General features: G+C 41.5%; 1 protein-coding gene across 1 annotated transcript in view; it reads left to right on the forward strand.

Moving 5' to 3' along the window:
* The first annotated feature begins 6,513 nt into the window (after nucleotides 1–6,513).
* The window catches only part of thrab (thyroid hormone receptor alpha b), a 167,513-nt gene continuing 165,789 nt past the window's right edge, over nucleotides 6,514–8,237 (forward strand). Inside the window, exon 1 of the mRNA XM_016270987.1 lies at nucleotides 6,514–6,806. The gene's annotated coding sequence lies outside the window, so the exon portion shown is untranslated. The remainder of the gene's footprint in view (nucleotides 6,807–8,237) is intronic.

Below are 8,237 nucleotides of genomic sequence, written 5' to 3' on the forward strand. Positions count from 1 at the left end.
TGCAGGCAGAGCAGGGCGGCCGGGTGATGACGGCAGAGCAGGAAGCCATGGCGGAGCAGAGACATGGACAGACCACTTGACTGTGACAGAGCAAGCAGAGAGTTCTTGAATGACCTCCTTGGCCGTGAAAGGACAGACAGTGAGTTCATGAACAGCCTCCATGGCTGTGACAGGGCAGCCTGTGAGTTCATGAACGGCCTCCTTGGCCGTAACAGGACAGACAGTGAGTTCATGAACGGCCTCCATGGCTGTGACAGGGCAGACTATGAGTTCATGAACGGCCTCCATGGCCGTGACAGGACAGACAGTAAGTTCATGAATGGCCTCCATGGCCGTGACAGGGCAGACTGTCAGTTCATGAACGGCCTCCTTGGCCGTGGCAGGATAGACAGTGAGTTCATGAACGGCCTCCATGGCCGTAACAGGACAGACAGTGAGTTCATGAACGGCCTCCATGGCCGTGACAGGGCAGACAGTGAGTTTGTGAATGGCCTCCGTGGCCGTGACAAGACAGTCTGGGAGTTCGTGAACGGCCTCTGTGGCAAGACAGTCAGTGAGTTTGTAAGTGGACACCACCACCTCAGGAGGTTCTGCAGCAGATGCCGCCACCTTTGGAGGTTCTGCAGTGGAAGCTACCACTTCTGGAGGCACAGGAAAGGCCCTTGGAGCAGACTCGTGGATAGGAGAGGGCTCCGAGACAGACTCATAGGCAGGAGAGGCCACTGGGGCAGATTCATGGACAGGAAAGGCCTCAGGAGCAGATTCATAGACAGGAGAGGCCTCTGAGGCAGACTTATGGACAGAAGAGGCCTCAGGAGCAGACTCGTGGACAGGAGAGGACTCTGGAGCGCAGTGTGCAGCCCACACGCTCAAAATGGCGACTGCCATTACAGGAAGGGCAGCAGAGTGTGGCATGACCTCTAAGATGGTGGGGCTTGAGAGCGCTGACGTTACCGGGATGCCTGCAGCTCGCACCGACATCAATGGTAAGTCCATCACGCTAGCTATCAGTCTTTTCGGTCTTAGCCCAAGCTCTGCGTCCGACTCAGGAGTGGCGGCCATCTTGGCCGGGGATTCAGGCATGGCGGCCATCTTGGCCGGGGACTCAGGTTTAATGTGAGCAGACTCTGAAATGGCGGCCATGTCGTGACGAGACTCTGGAAGATCAGCTGAGACGTGACGAGACTCTAGAAGGGCGGCCATTTTGTGAAGAGACTCTTGTGTGGCGGCCATCTTGCGATGAAGCTCTTGAATGGTGACCATGTTGTGAAGAATCTCTTGATGTGTCAGCATGACGTGAGCAAGCTCTGGCTTGGCAGACGTGACGTGAGCAGGCCCTGGCATGATGTGAGCAGATCCTGGAGTAGCAGGTGTGATGTTAGCAGGCTTTGGCTTGGCAGACATGACGTGAACAGACCCTGGAGTAGCAGGCATGACGTGAACAGGCTTAGGCTTGGCAGGCATGATGTGAGCAGACTTTTGGGAAGTGTCATGTTCCTTCTCCATGACACCCACAGTGAAAGCAGATCCACTCAACTGCAAATCAAAATCTATATACTGCTCTAGTGACCAATGTGGGGTACTACGTGGCATTAAACGTGGCATGTCCTTACTTACCATAACGGAAAATGTCTTTCAGGAATGTTTCATTAAAATCCACTAGGTGACAAAGCCCACAAAAGTCTTCCACATAATCCTCAATGGAGCGATTACCTTGACGAAGGCGAACTAGGCTATCTGTTGGGTTCATTTTTGCGGTCGTGTATTCTGTAACGATTTCAGGCCACTGAAGGGCGAGTTGAAGTGAGAACCCAAGTGCAGTTTATTTACAGTGTGATCCAAACATCCAAACAATAATCCGAGACTTGACTTGACATGAACAGACTTGATGAGGCATGAACAGACTAGACTCGCCGACAGCGGGTTACAACATCAATACACGACCAGGAACAAAGGCAACGACATGGCTACTTATAGCAAACAAAGAGGGTCACATGACATGAACAAACAAATGGGAAACAAGACACATGACCTAGACAACCAATCAGAACATGACACGAAGAACAGAGGAACCAATGGCATGAAGACAAGAGGGCAAGGGAAGCATGACACTAACAGCATGAAATAATTACAAAATAAAAGACATGAACACGACACAGAAACAAAACCCAAACCCCAAATTACACCTACAAGGCTTAAAAATTTCGGAGAAGGGGAGGAGTTCCCACTGCGATCTTCGCAATGTAGAGTTAACACTAAATAAGGTAAAGCTATTATTACATTTGACATTTCTGTCCCTCTCACTTCTGAAATGATGGCTATATGCCCCTGCAACTGTTTCTGCAAATATTGTATTATAATTCAGTCTGGATTAGATTATTTACCCCCACCACTTACAGCTAATGACATTTCTCTCTACTCAAAATTTGATATTTCTTTTGGTTTAGACAGATACTGGTGTGAAGGTCAACGATACAAGAAAGATTTAAGCAGTTATGCGACATGTCTTTCATCAACAAATGATTTCTCTCAAAAGCAGAATTACAGACTAACGCCATATATGGATCCAGCTTCAGCAAAGTCCTGCAATTATTCAAGAGCAGCTAGCCAAAGCACTCGTGTTTGATCAGATTTCTGCTCTAATGTACACTTCTTGGGCTTTCCTTTCTCCATTTACTAGATTTATCCTTATTTATTTACATACTTTTGAATGAATGCAAAGTGGAAAGATTACGGAAACACGAGGCATAATTAGTCGTGGCACCATAAACACAGCAGGCTAGCCACTTTGACTTTTTATATGCTTTGTGTTTGTGCAGGGGTGTACTGTAGTGACATAAACAGCCTATCAAAGGATTCGTTTACTTTCTTTGATGCCATCTTCAGCTGCTCTGTAGGCATTTTATTTGTGCCAGCACCATGACAACGGCGCCTTTGTCGGTCCATGGGACATCTTTTAACTAATAAAGAGGAAAGCTTTGTGAATATGTTACTCACAAATAAGCCTGTGTGCTGTATACACTGAAACCTTGAAACACAGCTTGTTTCTGGCTTGTTGCCTTGAAGAACGACAGGAATATAAGAAACTTCTGGCCTCTTGTACTGAATCAACTTCCTTTTTCACTCCACCCAGGATTCAAACTACAACCCTGACGTGCTCGCAGCTACACAAAACTATCAAGATACGGCTTGAAGAACTGTAGCCATGCAGATCAAACTGACATTCCTTTCCATTAATTGTGATTTCATCAAAAATACCTTAATTTGTGTTCTGAAGATGAACAAAAGTCTTACAGGTTTGGAACGACATGAAGGTGAGTAATTAATAACAGAATTTTCATTTTTGGGTGAACTATCCCTTTAAATTGATCAAACAAAAAATTAACCCTGCAGCAATTTAGTCATTATGTCAAATTCGCCAAAATCTCTACCAAATTTACCAAAATGTATGTTTACATATTATAATTAGCTTTTTAATCCCACAAGAAGTCATATTAGAATCTTAACATTTGCCCCCTTAACCAAAAAACCCTGGATTTAAAAATTTTTTTTTTTACGTTTATTGTTTCTGGATTCTAATCCATTTGAAAGCAGTTTTACTAGTCTCAGAGTTTGCAGTAATTGGATTGTGCTTTACAAGATGTTGGCATTTGTGTTAAGTATTAACATGCACCATTAAAGAGTTTTACGCAGAATCATACTGTGGAAGACCAGGATTTGATGAGGAAGAAGGAGTTCTTTGGAACGTTGATCCTATCATACCTGGCTTTATTTGACACTCTGGGGCAGATTCAAGTTGCATATACCCTGAAAAAACTGTTTTGACCAACATGAACTTTTCTAAATTAGTGTAATTTTAAAATTATTGCATTCCTTCCACTGCCCGACCCTAGCCGTTTTGTGTACTGTGATTACTTTTCTTTATTTTTCAACTGATTTAAAATCTAAATGACAAACTGTGCATTAAAAAATTATCAAATTTTGCATACTTGCTCAAAGCAAAATTGTAGTCTGTTAGAGAGCTTGACTTTAAAAGGATTCAGCTTGAAGGTTCATACACATCACAAAAAAACAGAGCACTCATAAGACTTATTAAAGATCTGTTTGGGACACTGTTATTGCAGTGTGTTCAAAATATTTTGAACATCAGTTATGATGATGATCTGATGACAGAAACATAACACTGTACATGACGCTTTGTGTTTGCGGTAGGTCTTAAAGAACACTGCACAAAATATGCATTGACAATCCTTCATCATATGTTGGCACTCGACTTCCTATCATTGGTAACTTTATATGTTATCTATGGTTTAGCACCCCACTGAGATCAGAGGGATTTTGTGTGTTATGCTTTCTAGTGTGCTTGTGGAAGAACAGAATTTTGGATGAGATGTTCTTAGCGGCTTGAATCATTATAAGTGGGCTCAGTTTCAACAACGTCTCAAGCACAAATGTATATATTTATTTTATATATTGAGAGATTTCTAAGCACTTTTAACTAAGAGAACTCATTTTTTTTAGAAAATCATCATGAACTTTAATCGTGCTAATGTTGAACTTAATACTTTTTGACCTATTTAAAATGGCTATGACACCTACTGAGTGGACTAAGTAAATAAAGAAATGCTTAAAATGATCAATTAATGGTACATGACCACTTTATTTTCATGGAATGTAAATGGTCAAAATAATGAATTTGTAGGAAATATAGCAGCACTTGCTGTCAATTGAAGTTGCTCCTTATTAGCTTTAATAAAGATGCAAAGTAAACAGTATTTTCATATTAATACTATGTTATGTGGGGTTTTGGCCAACCAAAGTCACGTAAAGGTAATAGAACAAATGTGTATTGGAAATTGGACTCTAGACTTTCTGAGCAGAAGATTGTTATCTGCAATTGATCTCCTTCTAGCTGAATGTGCTTCCCTGTTTCCCTGCTTAGTTTGTTTTAGGACAAAAAATGAAATAAGCAACTGTTCAAATAGCAACGTTCAAACTGAAAATTCTTTTGTCATTTATGCAGAGACATGCACAGCACAGCCTCACTGGGTAAAGATGAGTCTTTCATTTGGATTCAGTTTGAGAGTGAGCATTTTTTTTCAGTGCCTGAGCTGTTGCTTTTTTCAGCGTTTTTTCAAGCATTTTGCAGTCCTGAAGATGTTTTGTTTGCTTCTGGTGTTTTTCCTGCTTATGAATATTCATGTCTCTAATTAGTCCATTTGTCCTTCACTTATTTGCTCAAATTTCTCATTCTGTTTTAGAATGAGATCAGACCTATTTGACTGCAATTATATTTTTTATAATTTATATTTATCCATAGCATGGATAGACTTGAGAAAGTTCAAATAGGTATCATCTTGTGAGATTTAGCAGAATAAACTTGAACAGAACAGCCTAATGTAGAATGTATTTCCCAAGGTGCAAAATAGTAGTATTGAGTCTTTTTAGTGAAATTCAAATCAATATCACATTGTTATTGAAAAGCTGATTTTATACATTTCCAAGAAAATGTCTGAAACATATCTCAAAACTTCTAAAAAGCATGCTTGAAATATTGACATGCTGGATGATTCATTTGACATAATTATCATTCATAATGCTTTCAGAATGTTGGGACAATTAAAACATCGCTTTCAGTGAAAAGTGACCTGTTTCTTTCTTTTGAAATACAAAAAAAGATTTAAAAGAAAAAAAAATTGGTTCTTGGTTCTTTTGTCCATACCCTGAAAGTCAATGCTGTCCAGTGTTATTTTATTGTATGGGCAAAAGCAGTTCTTCAAAATGAAGAAAGTCATACAGGTTCAGAATAACATGGAGGTGAGTAAATGATAACAGAATCATTCATTCATTTTTGGGCCAACTTGAAAGGTGTGATGAAATAGTTAGAAAACAAAACAATTGAGGAAATAGTTTGATTATAAAAGCCAGATGTGTTTTGAAGGCCTCATGACCCATATGAGTGTGAAAGAAGTCACACGGGAATGAACAAGATTTTAGCTGCAGTTGCTCGTGGTTGGCATTTGTATTGTATTGTATCCGCATGGCCTTCAAACATGGTCTTATGATCAAAAATAATAAGGCAAACACACTGAATAATCAATTTTGTTACATGATTTGATGCAGGTTAATCGCCTGAGGGGGCGACCCACTCCATGTAGAATAAAATAGCTTTTTCTATAAGACTGGTAAGTCACGTGTCTGATCTCATGTGAGTTTACATGATTTAAATGTTTTTATGGGCACTTTTTAATTAGCAAAAACGCTGTGTGTACCTTTAAATTAGAAGCGCGGCGCTGAACCTTCAATGATGCTGGGCACTGACGGACGCTTCGCGCGCTGTCATTCGCCTCACATGACAGCAGTCTGCACAGAGAGAGAGAGAGAGAGAGAGAGAGAGAGAGAGAGAGATCATGTAAGTATTTTACAGTATAAATCCTGTAGAGAGCGGTAGATCGTTTTATTAAATTGTTTTATACGCTCCCTGTGGTACTGTACATGAGTGGGACCGGGGAGGGAGGAGCGATCGTAGTATTTCTCTTCATTTCAAATCCCTGTCGTGGCAGCACGGGTAAGGCAGAGGACTTTTCTCCCCTTCAAACTAAGGGGAAAACCCACCACCGAGAGCCTAGTGCACGTCCTAAAGAGCAAACGGAGGACTTTGGGAGGAGGAAACAGTAGTCTGAAGGCACGCTGCGGTGGTATCGGCTCGCTGTGTGCACTAGTGTCTTCACACTTGCACTGGATACACGAAGCAGGACGAAGCAGGATCCCCGTGATCTCCCTGAAACCCGCCAAACGTTCACACGGTGAGTCGCGCGTTTATTTACTGCTCTCGCGCTTATGCAACATTTGCTCGTCTTCTCCTGCCTTACGAAGCTAATTCCAGCGTACGCTAGCTGCGCGCGTTGACAGCTCAGCGGTCCTAAAGGTAAAACGATTCATTCCCGTCACTCTCCACTGTAAGGCTTCAGTACACGCGGGTTTTTGCCCTGTTAGTACGACTGATATTGCACAGGTAGCTGGCGCGGAGAGTGTCTTGCTGTATGTAGGGCCTAGTTTGTAGCAGGCACATACTGTACCAACAGACACATTGTAGCCTCATTCTACTAGTACAGTATGAGCCTGCTACACACACAAACACGCACTCTACTGTACCGAAGCTGGCATGCGTTTTGTACTGATGGGTTCACTTCAGGTGCTCTTTTCCACCTAAAAACATGTGCATAGAAGAGACAGTACCAACAGGTAAGTTAAGTAAGTGAAGGATTTGTACCGATGAAAATATGAGTTTATGCTTTAGTTTGCTCCCTGTGGAAAAAGTTTGTGTGAACTGTTTACAGTAAACTGATTATGCAGCATCTACAGTAGGCTACCTTATTTAATTTCATTTATATTTGAAATAGTTTGAACTTGGATAATTATTTTAAAAGTGAAAACGGCAGGTGTAAATTATGTGGTTTTGCAGTGTGAACTTTGACCTGTTTAACTTTTAAACACTCAACTCAGACTTTTTCCAAGACTGTATAGTGTAGTGCAGATATGAAGTATACACAAGAGCTTGATTTAATTATATTGTCAGTTTCCCATTTTCCATATGCTGAATTGCATGGAGTGATTCATATCAATGCCACCTGTTTTTAATAACGAATCTAGTAATTACTTTTTGAACAGTGTAACAGTGTAAAGGCAAATTTTCTACTAATTTACTAATCACTTTCATTTTTCAGCATGTGTAGGTGAACATCTGATGTATTAATACATGCAGAATGGAAAATTTTAGGGAGTCAAAACAAGCCACCTGTTGTTGCATTACAATTACATCTTTTGATATGCAGTATACACACACACAGGATTTTTTTTATGTAGATGTTGTTAGACAGGCTGTTGTCAATTTGTCATTTGTACTAAGTGATCATATCTTGCTAGATTTCAGCAATAAAGCTACACAGAGATGAGTTGCAGTCATTGTCCAACAGTAGCTTGGCTGATGAGTTTTTAATGGGGAGGAAGTGACCTTCCCTGGCCCCTCTCCTAGCAGCCCGCCATACCGTGGCCTCTTGCTATATAGTTCAACATTGCCAAACGCCCAGTGAAAATGAGCAGTGACCTTAAGTTAAGGCTTTGCAGCTGAAGTTGACATCCCAGTCTATATGGTGCTCAGTGTTTCCCCTGCCATTATCCCCCCCCCCCCCCCCCCCCCCCCCCGCGCAACCAGAACAAAAAAGAAACACAAAAAC

Source organism: Sinocyclocheilus grahami, unplaced genomic scaffold (genome assembly GCF_001515645.1).
Source record: "Sinocyclocheilus grahami isolate Dianchi unplaced genomic scaffold, SAMN03320097.WGS_v1.1 scaffold59.1, whole genome shotgun sequence".
NCBI classification, from domain to species: Eukaryota; Metazoa; Chordata; class Actinopteri; order Cypriniformes; family Cyprinidae; genus Sinocyclocheilus; species Sinocyclocheilus grahami.